This window comes from Camelus bactrianus, chromosome 2, assembly GCF_048773025.1.
Source record: "Camelus bactrianus isolate YW-2024 breed Bactrian camel chromosome 2, ASM4877302v1, whole genome shotgun sequence".
Taxonomy (NCBI): Eukaryota; Metazoa; Chordata; class Mammalia; order Artiodactyla; family Camelidae; genus Camelus; species Camelus bactrianus.
Window position 1 is genome coordinate 127,290,242 of NC_133540.1, and position 16,656 is coordinate 127,306,897.

General features: G+C 35.4%; 1 long non-coding RNA gene across 1 annotated transcript in view; it reads left to right on the forward strand.

Moving 5' to 3' along the window:
• LOC123613684 (uncharacterized) overlaps positions 1-16,656 on the forward strand; it is an 84,154-nt gene that overhangs the window by 44,840 nt on the left and 22,658 nt on the right. The window contains exon 2 of the long non-coding RNA XR_006721071.2: positions 1,883-1,991. This is a non-coding gene — a long non-coding RNA (uncharacterized LOC123613684). The remainder of the gene's footprint in view (positions 1-1,882; positions 1,992-16,656) is intronic.

Sequence of the window (16,656 nt, forward strand, 5' to 3'; positions counted from 1 at the left end):
TTTATGTTAAGAGCCTAGACCTGAAGTCAGCATATTGTATTTAATAAGTGGGAGCTATGATTATTGAAATAGTAAAAAAAAAAAAAAAATCCATCAGCACATCCTGTTGGCATCCAATCAGTTCCAAGGTCACAATACTAGTCCAACTCACCAATGACCTGTGTGGCTTGCACCAATTATTTAAACTCTCTATGCCTCAGTTTTCTCATCTCTAAAATAGACGCAGCATTAGTGCTTACCTCATAAAACTATTGTGAGTACTTGTAAATTGACACACATGGAAAGCACTTTAAAGGATGCCTGGACCCTAATCCTTGATAAGTGCTCAGTAAGCAGTCCCAATTACTGTCGTCTTTCATCTGGGTTGTTGTGATAGCAGCCCCTTCCCTGCTCTCTCTGCTTCTACCCCTGCTCTGTGGGGTTCTTTGCACAGCAACAAGAGTGACTCATTTGATAAACAAGTCATGTCAGCCTCCATGAAGTACCATCTTACTCAGATGAAAAGAAAATTCTTCTCATTGGCTTGGACCTCTTACTCTCAAATCTTTTATTTCCCACCGCACCCACCTTACTCACCCTGCTTCTGCCACCCGGCCTCTGTGCTTTTCCTTCAACATGTTAGGCACTCTTGCATATCATGTCTTTTTACTTGCAGTTTCTCTGCCCAGAAAGTGTGTGTCCCAGGTATATTAACATCTAGACATTCAATCCACTCAGGTCTCTGTTTAAGTATCACATTAGCAGAAAGACCTTTCCTGAAAAACTGACCTAAATAGAAAATGCTCCCAAGTACATCCCATTACCCTGACCCTTTGATATTTTCTTTATTGTCTGACTTAGTATAAATGTATACTGATAATTGCCCATTGTCTGTTGTCTCAGTAGAATGTAAGCTCCATGAGGGCAGGGATTTGGTTTGTTCACCTGCAACAAGAAATGTGCTAGACACACAGAAAAAGTTTAATCAATATTTTTCAGTGATAAATAAATAAGAGAGCCATGGTCAGGATGTCCTCCCTGATTGACCATTGACCACATGGGACAGGAATGGTCCCTTTGGATGGAAGGCACACAGACTGTAATCTTGAATGAAAGATTCATGAACCCAGATCCCTGACTTCCAGGCTAGTGCCTTTTCTAGGAGCAACATGGAAAATCTGACCAGACAGTTCTCAGTGGCAGAAGGAAGGGAATCTGCATTGCTTAGCAAATCCAAGCATTACCTTAACGACCTAGTAAATCATCCTGATAATCTGAAGGTCTCTAAAATACAGTGATCTGAGAAACTGCTGACTCCAGCAGTCTCCAAGGGAATGTTGTTAGTGATGTCTGGGATGGATTTTTTGCAGGCACTTTGACGTTTTGTGTAGATTAAGGTACAAGAGAATACGTCATACTTCTGCCTTTTATGCCACAGAGTCCAATAAATTCACAAGCAAGGTAAGGCTGTAAATCCTTCAGGGTGTGTGTGTGTGTGTGTGTGTGTGTGTGTGTTTGTGTGTGTGTGTTTGGAGGAGGTAGCATCTCTGGCATTATTTTAACCAGAAACCATAGTTAAGTGGAGTCTTGAAACTATTTTGATGTTCATGTCAAATATCACTGAGGCCACTTCTTAAAACAGGTTAGCTTTCCACAGTTTTCTTGCTTACTTATTTACTTCCTTCCTTCCTGGCTGTCTGCAGGATGAAATTGAAGATGAACCCTTGTTTCACCCTGAGTATGGTCACTGTCCCACCTCCCTGTGTAGCCTTTGGGTGGAGACAACAAGGACTTCTCTTCTGGGCCCCATGCTTTAGAAGGTGCTATATATTGCACACACAGTAAAAGATGCATTTATTAAAAAAATAAAACATCACCATCACCTCTGCTTCTTGCCATCCAGCTCTCAGTTCTGACACATCATGATCCCTCACCCTGAACCTCCACTCCTGTGAGCATTCAGTCCCAGGAAAATGCTTCTCCACATCTCTTACCCTGGGTCCTCAAAAAAGGTAAGTGCATCTGAACATAATGAAGGTTTGCAGCTGTGTTACTGCCAACATCACAGATGGATGCTGCAGGATGTGAGCAGCAGGAGCAACTAAAGCATGGAACAGACAAATTGATTAACTTGTGAAGTCTTTTCTTGCAGAGAGTACAAATGCAGGAGATTTGAGCATGACAAAGTGACACAAAGCATTCATTTTCTTGCTTTGTGCTCATATTGGATCTCTTGGCTCCAGAGGTAAATGTGAGCCACTGAGGTGGTCACATCAGTTCTTCAGGACAGCTAGGAAGCATTTCTCTGTATTAAGCAATTCATTTTGCTCTGAAAGCTTTATATGTTTGCATTGTAGATGTAACAGGCATGAAGCATGACACCAATTATTTACATTGGTAACTGGATAAACATAACATACTAGAACACTAAATAGCATATCACCAAAAAGAAAAAAAAGTTAACATTTAATTAACTTGACAATCAAAATATTTCAGTTTTAACATTATGAAGATTCCTCAAAAGGCTAAAAATAGACTTAAAGACTAAAAATAGACTTACCATATGATCCAGCAATCCCACTCCTAGGCATATATCTAGAGGGAACCTTAATTCAAAAAGACACCTGCACCCCAATGTTCATAGCAATACTATTTACAATAGCCAAGACATGGAAACAGCCTAAATGTCCATCAACAGATGACTAGATAAAGCAGTTGTGGTATATTTATACAATGGAATACTATTCAGCAATAAAAAATGATAAAATAATGCCATTTGCAGCAACATGCATGGCCCTGGAGAATGTCATTCTAAGTGAAATAAGCCAGAAAGAGAAAGAAAAATACCATATGAGATTGCTCATATGCAGAATCTAAAAAGGAAAAAGACAAATAAACTTATATATAAAACAGAAACAGACTCACAGATATAGAATACAGACTTGTGGTTGCCAGGGGGGAAGAGGGTGTGAAGGGATAAACTGGGAGTTTGAGATTTGCAGGTATTGACTGGTATACATAAAATAAATAAACAAGTTTATACTCTATAGCACAGGGAAATATATTCAATATCATGTAGTAGCTTATGGTGAAAAAGAACATGAAAATGAATATATGTATATCCATGTATGACATTGTGCTGTACACCAGAAATTGACAGAACATTGTAAACTGACTATACCTCAATTGAAAAATTCAGTTTTATTTAAATAATTTAAATTTAATTTTTGATATTTTGACATAAAGAATTATAAGTCGATATTTTGTTTAAATTTTAACAACTTAAAATTTTGAGTGTTTTAGAAGAAAACTGAAAAATAAACAAACATAATTTTCATCTTTTGATTTCTATACATTAATTTTAATTATATTTTTGATGAAAATTTATTAACATTTTGTAGACTTTGAATTCAACTGTGTTTTACTTTTCAACCCTTCAGATCATTTTGAATGAGTACAAACTGAGATTGTGATATAGTCCAAAAGAATAAAAACATATCTCAAAGAAGAAAACAGGTGAAAAATGAAAAGGCAACTTTTCAAAAAGGGAGTCTGCTTAGAACTAGAAATAATAGATGTGAATAAACTTCATTTGGTAGAAATCACATAAAATTAATGACTATTGCATTAGAAATTCTTGATGTAAAGAAGATTTAATTATTAATCAAAACAATGAAAATGAACACGGATATTACTCTCATCAAATCCACCACTGAGCAAGTCAGATGAAATCAATGCAACATTGGGGTGTTCACTGAATTAAGACATAATTACTGATCAGAAAGAGAAAAGGCATAGGCCGCCATTTTTACCCTTGCTCTGAGTCCTGGGAGTCAGCCTTTCGCAAAACACACTGTGAAACAGGGTGCTGCACCTTTAGCTTTTCACTGCCTAACTGTCTCTAACGCAAGTCCATCAAAACCTTCCTTTTCAGAGTAATCACTACAGGGAAAAGGGCAGAATACTATAAGAACAGCAAATGTGGGGGAGCTACAAGAGGTCAGACTAAGTTCCTGCTTGCAGTGGTCAGTTCTTATTCTAAGACAGTAAATAGAATTTACTTTGAGTTTCTCCCTTCCATTTTATTCACTTACTTTTTAAAGTCACACATGCATTGAGTACATGTTATATACAAGATCTTTGCCAAGAGCCTTACATGCTCTATCTTATTTGGTGTTTAAACAACCTTATGGAAGAGTTCATTTTACTTTCTTTATTCACAGATAAGGAAACAGAGTAGTTAGTTCCTTACCCAAAGTGATCCATGTAGCTAGAATTTGAACCCAGGTAATCTGGTTCAAAACCCCACGAATAACCTATGATGTCCCTCATTCAATTAAGCTACTTTTGTGATGAGGGCAGAGGGTCCATTCTCTATCTCTTCTGGATTATTCTTTAGCAAAAGGTCATTTTTACTCTCCCACAGAGATCTTTCTCTGTAATAAACAAAATCAGTGTTTATTCCCTCCCCATGTTATGTGGAAACCTTAATGCATGGACGACTTCTCATGCATCTTTGCATCTCCTGTGCCTACATCAGGGCTTATGTATTTTAGGAGTTGATTTCGTGATTGAAAAATAATGAATGAAAACGAATGAAGACAGTGCAATGAGTGACCCTTATCTCAAGTGAATAACGATTTCTAAAGATCTTCAGAGCATGTGCTGTCTGTCTAGAAAGTTCATTTCCCTCTCTCTGTGTTCCTTCCATGCCACAGGTAGAGGCATGGGGCCTCCTGCAAGTATCAGTTAGAAGGATTCCCCCTTCTATCCACCTCTCACTCAGACCTCTCTGTAAGAGGAGGAGTGATTTGTCTTACTGCCCAGATTGGGATGGAGGGTCAAGAATGCCAGCCGTAGCCCCTTCAGGGCTCTATTTTTTGCCTAGTGAGCCCGCAGAACAGAGGCTTTCTTTTCTCCATTTCTACATCCACGTGGGAGGCACACCTGATTGAGTGCCCAGGGGCACCTTCTAAAGGCAAATCAGAAGGCTCGGTTTTGTGCTTGCTTTCAGCCTTTCTGGGTTCATGGAGGTGAGCAGAACATGACCTCCATACAGCAAGATTACAAATAAAATTGAAAAATTTTATGATGAGATATGCTCAGGAGCCAGGAAATAGAAACCATGCAGAAGAATCTTCTAAATTCACCTAGGGAGGAAGGAAATTGGGCTATTCATTCTAGGGTGATCCATGATCTGTGTTTCTATTTTGGGGGAAGGATGTGGATAAGTATGGAAGCAGGTGATGGTGGATGGGGGACAGGTCAGCACAACAAAAAAGAAGATCATGTGGAAATAAATCTCTTCACTCCACTTCCCGCTTTACTTTCTACCCTCCACTCTTATTTCCTACAGCCTACTTTCTCTATCCCTGCAGCCTTGGCTGTACACATGCTGGTCCCTGCACCCAGAATGTTTCTATCCCTATCTTCACCTGGTTGCATCCTCATTCTCCACACTAGACTTTAGTGTAATTTCCACAAGGAGGCTCTTCGTGCACCCCCAGTCTAAACTAGCATGCCACCCCATTATTTCCCTCACAGAACAATTCATCCCTCCTCCAGCATAGGGTGTGGAAACGTGGTCGGAATATTTCCAAAGAGATGGAGGCTAAAAGTCTTGAGGCAAAAGCACTGCTGAAAAATGGAATCACCTCACACGTAACTCTTACATCTGGGGGGAAAACAGACAAGCAAAGGAACAAAATGAAGTGAAACCAAGTAACAAAAACAAAACAAAACTGTGGCGAGGTGTCAGGTAATGAGCAAGGAAGAGGTCCTTCTAAGAGCTGAACGTGAAAATAAAGGAAGCTATACTGACTTCACAAACAGAGCCTGTGGCAGGTTTTACTTAAGTTAAAATAAAACTTAACGTATATGGGAGACAAAGATAAGAAGTCAACACACAGAGAGATGCTGAGAGTGCCACAGAGGATGGGGTCTGGAATGACAACCCCAAATCTGCCAACTGGATTGTTAGACAATATACTGTTCGCAGAATACTTGTCAGGAAGTGAGACGTGAAGTGACAGCGTGGACTGCCGTTCTGAGGGCTAGAGGACAGCAAACGTTCTTAATCTCTGCTACTGCTTTGGTGGAACAGAAAAGACATCGTATTCAGAGTCACACTGAGTCCAGGAATTTGAGATTTCTCTCTGTTTCTCTATCTTCTTTTGCAAAATGAGAGAATTGAAAGGAAGAATTCCATGGTTCACCTTTAGGGGCTCACATGCATAAACAACTGATTTTTGAGAACCTATGAGGCTCCAAAATACAGACGTGTTTTGATTCGAGTTGCACGCCTAATCCAGTATCTTCCCATCAGTCATGCCACTCATCGGCTTAGGTTGGATCAGAAAGAAATTCTTGATCCCAAACTCCTCAGTCTATTAAAAAAAAATTGCTTTTTGTTCATTCCATGGTAGTGATCTTTTTATTCTTAACTGAAAAAAAAAAAAAGCCCACCACAGAGTTTGGAGAAACTCATCTTGGTGTTCAAGGGACTGAGTGAAGCTGGTATTTTTTTCTGTTGGTTGTTGAACGTGAAGTCTGTTGACTGTGAAAATGTTGACTTCCGTTGCTCTGAGTAAAGGTGTATGTATGTGTGAATGTGCTCCCAGTTTGTAAGTAATAAAAAGATTAAATCTGAAAATGGTTCTATGAGATACAGCCTTTCACACTGAGTTGTATTTTACAACATTTTCAGGTGAAATGTGATCACTGTGAACAATTGCCTATTGATGCATGTTTCTCAGAACTCAGCAGGCCATGGAGAACAGTCTCAACCAATTGCAAATTCCTGGAAAGTGTCCTCAGACAACATGGCTTGCAACCAAAAGTATCGGGAATCTAAGTAAATCTTAATGGTTCTGCCCTACCTTCTATCAATGAAATAACTCACTTCTCCAAGCTCGGGGACAAGTATACTCACTCTCCCTACTTTTTTTATTAATTGAAGTATAGTCAGTTTACAATGCTATGTTAATTTCCGGTGTACAGCACAATAGTTCAGTCATATAGAAACATACAAATACTTGTTTTCATATTCTTTTTCACCATAAGTTACTACCAAATATTGAATATAGTTCCCTGTGCTATACAGTATAAGCTTCTTGTTTATCTATTTTATATATATTAGTTAGTATCTGCAAATCTCGGACTCCCAATTTATCCCTTCACACTCCCTTCCCACCTAGTAAACATAAGTTTGTTTTCTATGTCTGAATCTGTTTCTGTTTTGTAAATAAGTTGGTTAGTCTTTTTTTTTTTCAGATTCTGCATATAAGTGATACCATAGGGTGTTTTTCTTTCTCTTTCTGACTTACTTCATTCAGAATGACATTCTCCAAGGCTATCCATGTTGCCACAAATGGCATTATTTTATTATTTTTTATGGATGAGTAATATTCCATTGTATAAATATACTACAACTTCTTTATCCAGTCATCTGTCAATGAATGTTAGGTTGTTTCCATGTCTTAGTGATTGTAAAAAGTCATGCTATGAACATTGGGGAACATGTATCTTTTTGAATTAAGGTTCCCTCTGGATCACTCATCCTACTTTAAATGGCAAAACTATATAAAATCTGTTCAGTGTGACCCCACCGTTTTCAATAATAAAGTTCAAACTGAAAAAGTAGATATTACTTACATTTAAATTAAAACCATTTTAATTCAAACTTAGCCTTTCCTGTCCCCAATCAGATCTGATGATCATAACAAATTAATACGTTAGGAAGATGTATAAGAAAGCGCAAGAGATACATTGGTGCCCATTAGATCTGAGTTCAAATCCTAAACCAAGAGGCTTTGGAAAGTAACCAATATGAATGTCATAAGTAAAACAGGGGTAACCTTGCATGTTTATTGTGAGGTTTAAATGGGATAACAAATGGAAAATCATTTTTGAGCACTTATGTGTGTTGACTTACTGTGTTCTTACTGTGGATGCATACTAAGTACTTGATAAGTATTCATTTATATAATCCTTATAACAACCCTTTGAGTTTGGCACAATTATCATTCATGTTGTTAAAAAGAAAGTACTACTAGCTGTAGGATAACTGAATCCAAGAGAGATTAGAAATTTTACCTAAGTAAGTGTTAATTTCAGGCTTTGAATATATCAGAGCCTATGTTCCGAAATACCATACTATATGACATTTTATCATAATCCTCTGAAATTGATCTAAGAATATGTTTAAGATTTAAGAATTTCCCTGGGTCCACACTATATTAGGTGATTACTCTTTTTTATTTACTCCAATTTTATTTAGATTTTTTAGCTATTTTTAATAATATAATGAACATATGGCAACCCAAGATGAAAACACAAACTAGGACCTTGATAATAGCTTACACCTCTGCAAGGCTCTCTCATCAACCCAGATCACTGTTTCCATTAACATGATGTAAATATCAGTCAGAATCCTGTGTTTATCATTCCCTTGATTTCCTTTTAGCATGCTGCCTTCTATTTGAGTTGCTAAATGTTATAAGCAAAACACACACATTTTTAAAAATTTAAGTAGTAAGTAATTTTTGAGAGTTACTTTTTTCTTTAATATTATGGTACTAACCATTCATCTATACTGTTTCTGTAGTTTGAGCCTGCATAATATTCCTGTGTGACTCTATCAGTTTATTCACTTACTCCACTGAGGATAGACTTAAAGCTGGTTCTAGGTTTTCATTATAGTATTCATTATAGTATTTATTATAGCACTGCCATAAACATTTTTATATATGGCTTCTGCTCATGAATAAGTAAGGGTTTTATTTTCAGCATTAGTCTAGGACTGGGTTTTCTGAGTCAAAGTATGACAATTTTAGGAAATAATATCAAGCGATTTTCCAAGGTGATTCTACCATCTTACATGTCCATAAAAATTATACAAAAAATATTTTTCAACATATTGTATTGTGATTTCATTTAAGTTGCATTAATCCAATAGCTATAAAATGATGTCATTGTAATATTGATTTGCTAATAAGGGAGGCTATCCCCCTTCTATTTTTTCATATTTTTACCAAATATGTGTTTGCTCTTCTATGAAATGCATTTTTGTGTCTCTTATACATTTTTCTGTTGGGTTATCAATGTTCTTACTGTATAATATTGACATCAATCCTTTATTATTGTAAAAGATATCCCTGTCTTCTCTAAGTGTATAACTTGGATATTCACTTTCTTCCAAGAGTCTTTTGATAAAAACTTTAATTTTCTTACTTGTAACAGTGTTCACCTCACTAAGTGGTTTCTCTCTCCTGATTGGACCCAAACTGATACATGAGCATACTAACGTAAATGAAGAATTTTACTGTAAAGTGAATTAAATCCAAACTGATCCACATAATCAAATTTTTTTTGAAAAAAGGAACAATGGGAAGAGGGAACTGAGATGAGGGCTTAAAATACAAATGCTTACTATAAAGTTTCAATTAGGAGAATATATTGTATTGATGCAGGTGGGGGACAGAATGGAATAGACTGAACTCCAGAAACAGATCCTTATTCATGTTAAATTTAGTATATAACAGGAGTGATGTGCCACATTGGAGCTAAATAAAATAAAAGGACTGTTGAATAGTGGTGTTGGGGAAAAAAAAGTGTATCCATAAAAAAAAAATCTTGACTTACACCATATGCTAAAATCCCATTTGTTCATATATGTATCACTTTACTAAAACTCCTTGTTTCCAGTATTACATTTGTATACCTTCTCTAGTCTCCTGTTTCACCAGCTAAGTCATATTTAATATTAGTAATCAATATGCATATATGCCATAATAACATTTACTCTACAGGACAAAGAACCAATATAAAGTTTTTATTAGCTGTTTTATATATATATGTATGTATATATATACACATACATATATATACATACATATATATACATATATACGTCTGTGTGTATGTGTGTGTATATATATATACACACACATATATATACACACACACATATATATATAGTTCATACTTACAGACTAAAAGACCAGGGATATAATCACAGGCTAGGTCTGCAAATGTATTAAACACAATTGGAAATGGACTTGGGGCAAACTCCATTTTTGGTTGGCTTCTGTAAGCTCCCAGTCTAACCAGAGAACCATAAGGACAATTCTAGATTGTGTCAGCACCAAAGTCATGAAAACCTTGTATCCAAAAGTCTTAAAAATTCAAATATTCCCAGAGCACAGTTTCCTTGGAAGTTAAAAGAACTTTTATGGAATTATGAAAGAGATATTTATTATATATCTGTGATGGCATTACAGGGTCTTTGCTTAAAGGATTCTGACTCTGCTTTTAATCATTTGACTGGGTCTGTGAACCAACATCAGGTGGAAACTGGATGAAAAGCTATAATTTTTCATTTCCTTAGTTGATGTTTGACTTTGTCATTTTCCATTGACTTCCACTGGTCAAAGTTACACTCACATAGTTTTAATTTAATTGCACTTCATGGTTGGGTGGACCCTGAGTCATCCGTCACATCTCAGCAGGAACAGGGAAACCTCAGAAGAGAAGATGAAACATTTAAAATGTGTTTGTGAGGTGGTATGCTTTTAGGTTGTAACTAGTGGTCTAATGGCTACTTGATTACACTGGACCTCTTCCACCATGGAGATAATAATTTGTGTTTTGGGGGAATAGATATTTGAGAATCTTATTCTGGACAGGGATTTACTGCCTACCATGCTCTGACAGCACCATGATTTATGGACTTACAGAATTCCAATCTCATCACTTTGGTGCCCCATATAACATCTTTTCCAACTAAGAATCTCATTACATGGCAAATTAAATGAAACAATGCTTTTGCTTATGCAATTTTGCTTATCTTATCATGTAATTCTTTGTTCATAAACATCTGGCCCAATAGAATTGTAGGGCTCATACATAGCCTCCTTCCCTGCTGCCAAGACTGCTATCTAAAGCTTACTTATAGCACTAGCTGGAAGAGGACACTCACATGTATGAATGTTGTCTTACATGATCTAATATGTGATTTAAACCAATAACCATCCCATGGTGTCATTTTCCCCAAAGCCAGATAGGGAACTAGTACTGGAATTAGAAGAAATCATTCTTAGAACCCCATAACTCACTTAGAGAGTTTTTGAATCCCAATTATTGTATTCTTTAAGCAAAAAATGTTTCCCACAGGGAGAACAGCCAAGTTCCTATTAACTTAAAAGCCAAGAAAATGCACTGGTTATTTCTGTTCCCCATAGTACTGAACTGAAAGAGAAGGTGATTATTACAAGGGGCTTGATTATATTAATTAAAGAGAAATTAAGATGCTTCTACCCAATGGGAAAAAGGAGAAATCGGATTAGAACCCAATGAGTCATTTCCGTTGCCAATAGTCTTGCTCAATAAAAAATTATGACAATCTATCAAAGATAAACTATTTAGAAATAAATATTTGGGCCACCCTACAAGGAATAAGCTGCATCTAAGGGCTTGACAGTGAATAGGAGTAACCTGGAGTCAGTGGTGGGAAAGTAAAATCATGATCATCAAGAAGCTTATCAATACATAACTTAAGTTGTTGTATTATTTCTTCTACTCCACTCTCATACTACCTTTCTTGAAAACTAAGGCCGATGGTTTATATACATGTATATTCCAGGTGGCAATATCACAGAATTAGCATCACTGCCACCAAAGCTAGGACTAGGGTGAGACAAATGAGAGTCCTGAACACAAAACAAAGAAGTTAACAAACTCTCAGAGTTCTGCAAGTACAGGGTACCATCTGTGCTGAATTATGGTTCCTGCTGTGCCTTTCCTGACTCATACCCTGTGCTTTTTTCTGTAAGAGTAGATGAATAATATTCTTTGTCTCTTCACATTTGAGCTCTTAAATATGAGCAGCTCTATTTTGTTCAACTTAGAATTTGTAGTGCTTATCATAGTATCTTGCACATGTAGACAATAATTAAAAGTATTTTAATGAATTTATGTGGTTTTGAAATATAACTTTTAATGTTATGTCTTTATACAGGTTATATTACACAAATGTTCACAAACCAAGACCAGTACTATTTTCCTTTTCTTGAAAGGATAACTTGGAATGATAAGCTGATAAGCAAAAAAACTGAAGCTAAAATATGAATAAAACATCATAGAAGGAATACATCTTAAAAATAGGCAAATACTGGGAAATATTGATAGTAAGACTTAGATTTTAGGACCAAACATCTTATTTGTTAGTTCTAAGAACTCAGACAAGTCATTTGATCTCACTGTTTCCTCTTATTTATAAAATAAGGCATGTTATGTAGGATATTGATCTTACAGAGCTGTTTTTTTAATTAAGTTTTAAGTATATGAGAACATTAGCTATAAGTTTTAAAATTATATAAAATTGTAAAGGATTCATATTTAGTAAATTCATTGCTTGTTTTAACATGGTACTAATCACAGATGATCCAATGTGATAGATAATTTTGCATATGTCAATCTTCTCTTTATAATAAGAGTACCCGTTGTCAGTGAGATTGTATCTTTTATTTATCTTCCCTTTTCTCTCCTTCCCTCCCTCCTCCTCCTCCTTCTTCTCCTTCTTCTTCATCTCTCTCCCTCTCTCCACCCCCATCCCCCTCTCCCTCTCCCTCTCTCTCAGCATCTTTCCCCAGAACGTACCACAGTTTAAATGATTAATAATACCTCTTGATTGAATTAACTTTGACAAAGGCCCACTTACTTGGTATTTTCCTGCTAAGAATTGTACGTACTTCTTTTTACCTGACAAATCCTGGTACTGCAAAATAAGTGTCCAAAATTAAAGAATGTAAACAATAAAGCTAAATAAGTGCAACTAGGTTGATAAGACATGGTATCAAACTATACTTTGTGTGGTATTCATGAGGCAAGCTTGTAGCAGTACACAATTAGAATTTGTGTTAGAGGAAAATAGGATTGAGCAAAGAGAAAGGAAGAATGACACAAGTGAGGAAAATTGGTCTAACGTAACTAAATGTGAAGGCAGTGATGCAGTCTGTGGTGCTGTCCATGGTACTGACTTTTTAAACTTTGGGAAATGAGTAACTCCTGTTCAGTTTTTCCTAAAATTTCTTAACCAGATAAGATGAGAGACCAAAAATAGAATGCAGAAGAGAGACAAATCACAAATAAAATGGATAGAAGTTATTGGTAATGCAAAATATTGATTATTTTATTCTATCAATTAGAAAAAGTTAAATAAAATAAAAAGAAAGATCTTTATTTGATCATCATTATTAAGAAATCCAAAATTACTGAGGAAGGAACAATATATCATTATTGGATTGTCAAAGCAACTATAGAATTAGAAATACATGAGCCAGGGATATAAAATCTGTGCTAGTGTTGATATAATCAACTTACTAGGATGCCAAGTCTGAAGCTATATCATCAATGGTAATAGTTTTATTCTGTCTTTATTTCCTATCTTGGTAAAAAAAAAAAAACAACAACAACAAAAAAAAAAAAGATTCATTTTTCTATTTTATTGCAGAATGAATTGAATCATGATATATTTTGTAATATATGTCACTGATTTTGCACTAGTTTGATGGTTTTATTATATTCTTGATTATTATATTTTCAAATCTATCATTAGCCTATGATTGGGTAGGGGAATGTTAGAAATCCTGCCTTTTTTTTTCTCCACCTCCTGCCTGATGTTTGTGTGAGAGTTGTTAGCAATAAATTGTCTCTTATTATTATCTGCCTGGTTTCCTCAAGTTAAAAGTCTGTTCATTCTCCAAGATCCAGTCAAAATATTATCTTAAAATGTACCAGTCAGAATCACTCTTTTTTTCTTTGGTAATGCTACTGCACTACTATAGTTTTTGGATAGCCTGGAGAATTATAGCATGCAATTATGAAATGTTACTGACTAAGAGAAAGTGTGGATTATGGAATTAAAAGGATTTAACTTTAAAGTTTATTTTTATTTATTAACCAAATACTTACTGAAGTCTTATTAGGACTAGGCACTTTTCTAAGCATTGGGACAGTAAGCAGAATAGAAAAAAAAATGCTTTCATAGAACCAAATTTCTTGTCAGTAAAATAGTCATGTACATGAAAAACAAAAAAACTTTCAGACCGTGAAAAATATTATGATGTTAGTAAACCATAGTTCTAGTCTAGAGAGGAGTCCCCAGACATAAGGAATTCTTTGCTAAGGTGATTAGGGAGGGCTTCTCTGAGAAGGAACTCTCTCCCTCTCTCTCCCTGAGACATGAATAATGTGAAGAAGTTGGTGATGCAAAGATTGCAGATAATAAGGAGAAGAACCAGGAAAAGGAGAAGGAGCAAGATAACAATTATAATAACCAACACCTTATGTCTTCTAGCCATTTGTTCAAAATTTAAAAATTCTATGAACTAGGTATTAGAACTGCAATTAAGAGAGAAGGTGAATTTTCAAAGACTGAAAACTCAGCATGAGTCAAAAAGGACAACAGGGCTACTTAAAAAGCTGCTTTGGTATCAGGAGGCTGATGGTCAGGAAAGGGAGTTAATGTTCTAGGTCTTATAATATTTATCACTGGTAACCAAATCTTTCTTTATAACCAGTCATTTATAGGTGATTTTTGCATAAAGGATAAAGATTAAGAAAGAAATGCAAAAATATCAAGAATCATTCAAGATATAAAGAAAATTATTATACATTATTTAGGGCTGAATATACATGTACATATCTTTTTTTAAATGTGTCTGTGGGTATTTTACTTACAAAAAGGCATTGAGTTCAGGTACTGTAAGATATAATTGAATAGGAAAGCAAAAAGTATTAAATAAATAGAATGAAGAAATTTACAATGATGGATATAATAAATGTCTTTAAATAATACACAAAAAATTTAGAACAAAGGATGATACATATAAAAATAAAGTCAAATCAGAAAGGATTAGAGAGAGAGAAGGAGAAAGAGAGAGAGAGAGAGAGAGAGAGAGTGTGTGTGTGTATAAACAGCCATTTATATATGTGAGTGTGCATTCCAAGGAATTATCTGTCTGAAACTGTCTGCAAATAAATGATGCTGAACAGATAACCTTAGCCAGTTACCTATATGTATACTTTAGTTTTCTGTCAGTCTTGAATAATTCTCTCCAAGATCTAAGAAAAGTTATTTTCAAATTCTGAAGTTTGCCAAGGTTTCTTTTTTAAAAATTGCTTCTCCTGTGTGTCATTATTTTAGGATTTCATTTCTCAAAAGGGCTCTCTGCTTAGCTTTTCAATTCCTGGTGGCTATTACCTCTGCTTGTCAACAGCTAAGTGTTTAATACACAGATATATATTTTTGAGGTTTTTTTGCATAGATTTATAAGTTGTTGGAAAAAAAAGCTTTTTTCCTTTTGTTTCTGAGGTGTGTAAGAATGAAAGGTTTTCTTGTGTGTTTGTTGATTGTTTTTTTTATAGTTGAACTGCTTGAAGATGATTTTTTCTTTTCTATGGATTTTATTCTCAATTTTGAGCCATTGGGTTTTAAATCATATAAAACTATGATTTTGTAGCCTACTTTCATATAAAAATGTGAATATAAGGTCAGTAAGTTATGCTTTATTATACTTCCTAGGATGGCAAAATCCAGAATAAACAAAGTTCCTCAATAATATTTGAAATTCAGGATTATGTAGTAATTCCACTGACTGATGTGGGTGGCCCACGTGATTCTCTCAGAAGTAAAAAATCTTAAATTTACCATGTGTTAAGTGACACCTATCACTAGTATGCATTCCACACACAGTAGGAACACAGATTTTATCATCATCCACAATCCAAAATGTGTCTACAAATAACACTTTCAGATTTGTCTCTCTATTTCTGAATCTATTATGTTAGGAACAGGCATAGAGATGATCTCAGGAAAAGAAAAGAAGGTACTCTTCAGCTGCAAGGATTGCTATTTTAGACTTCAAGAAACACTCTTAAAAGGATGCACAAGAAAGGCTTATAATAAAGAAGACTGTGGGAAAAAATATCAACGTTTGTACTGAGTGTGTCCCATGACTATTCCTATTTCAGTCGGGCTAGACTAAGGTAGATAATAAGCACAATTGATTCCAAAATCTCAATATTGAAAATAAGAAACATGCATTTCTTACTCATGCTACATATCCACTGCAGGTCATTAGGGGAAGGGTGTGGGTGGGGGCTCTTCTCATTAAAATCACTCAGAAATCCGACCTGATGAAGCAGTCACCATCTCACACATTACCAGTCAACATATCAGAAAGAATGAGAGACTGAAGGGTCTCACACTAGTAATTGAATACTTGTTCCTTAGCACCTTTGCTCACAATTCATTGGCCAGAAATATTCATATAGCTCGACCTAAAACTATTCATATAGCTCTTCCTAACTTCAAAGGCACCAGAAGTTCCCATGTGACCAGAAAGAAGAGAGCCAAAAATACCCAGAAATCAGAACTAGAGACCATCACCACTTCTAGGCTTCACTTTTGTGAACACTTCACTTTTTACCTATAAATAAACTCTCTGATTTGTAATAAGCTTTTGTGTGGCAAGCACTGATTTCCCCAAATGGAAGGAAGTGCATTTTCTTTGTTAATATTTATATTTAGCAACAGAATATAAGACATCTGTGCTAGGATACTTGTCTTTATTGTCTATTCTATCCAGAGTCTGATCCAATTATCAGTGATATTAG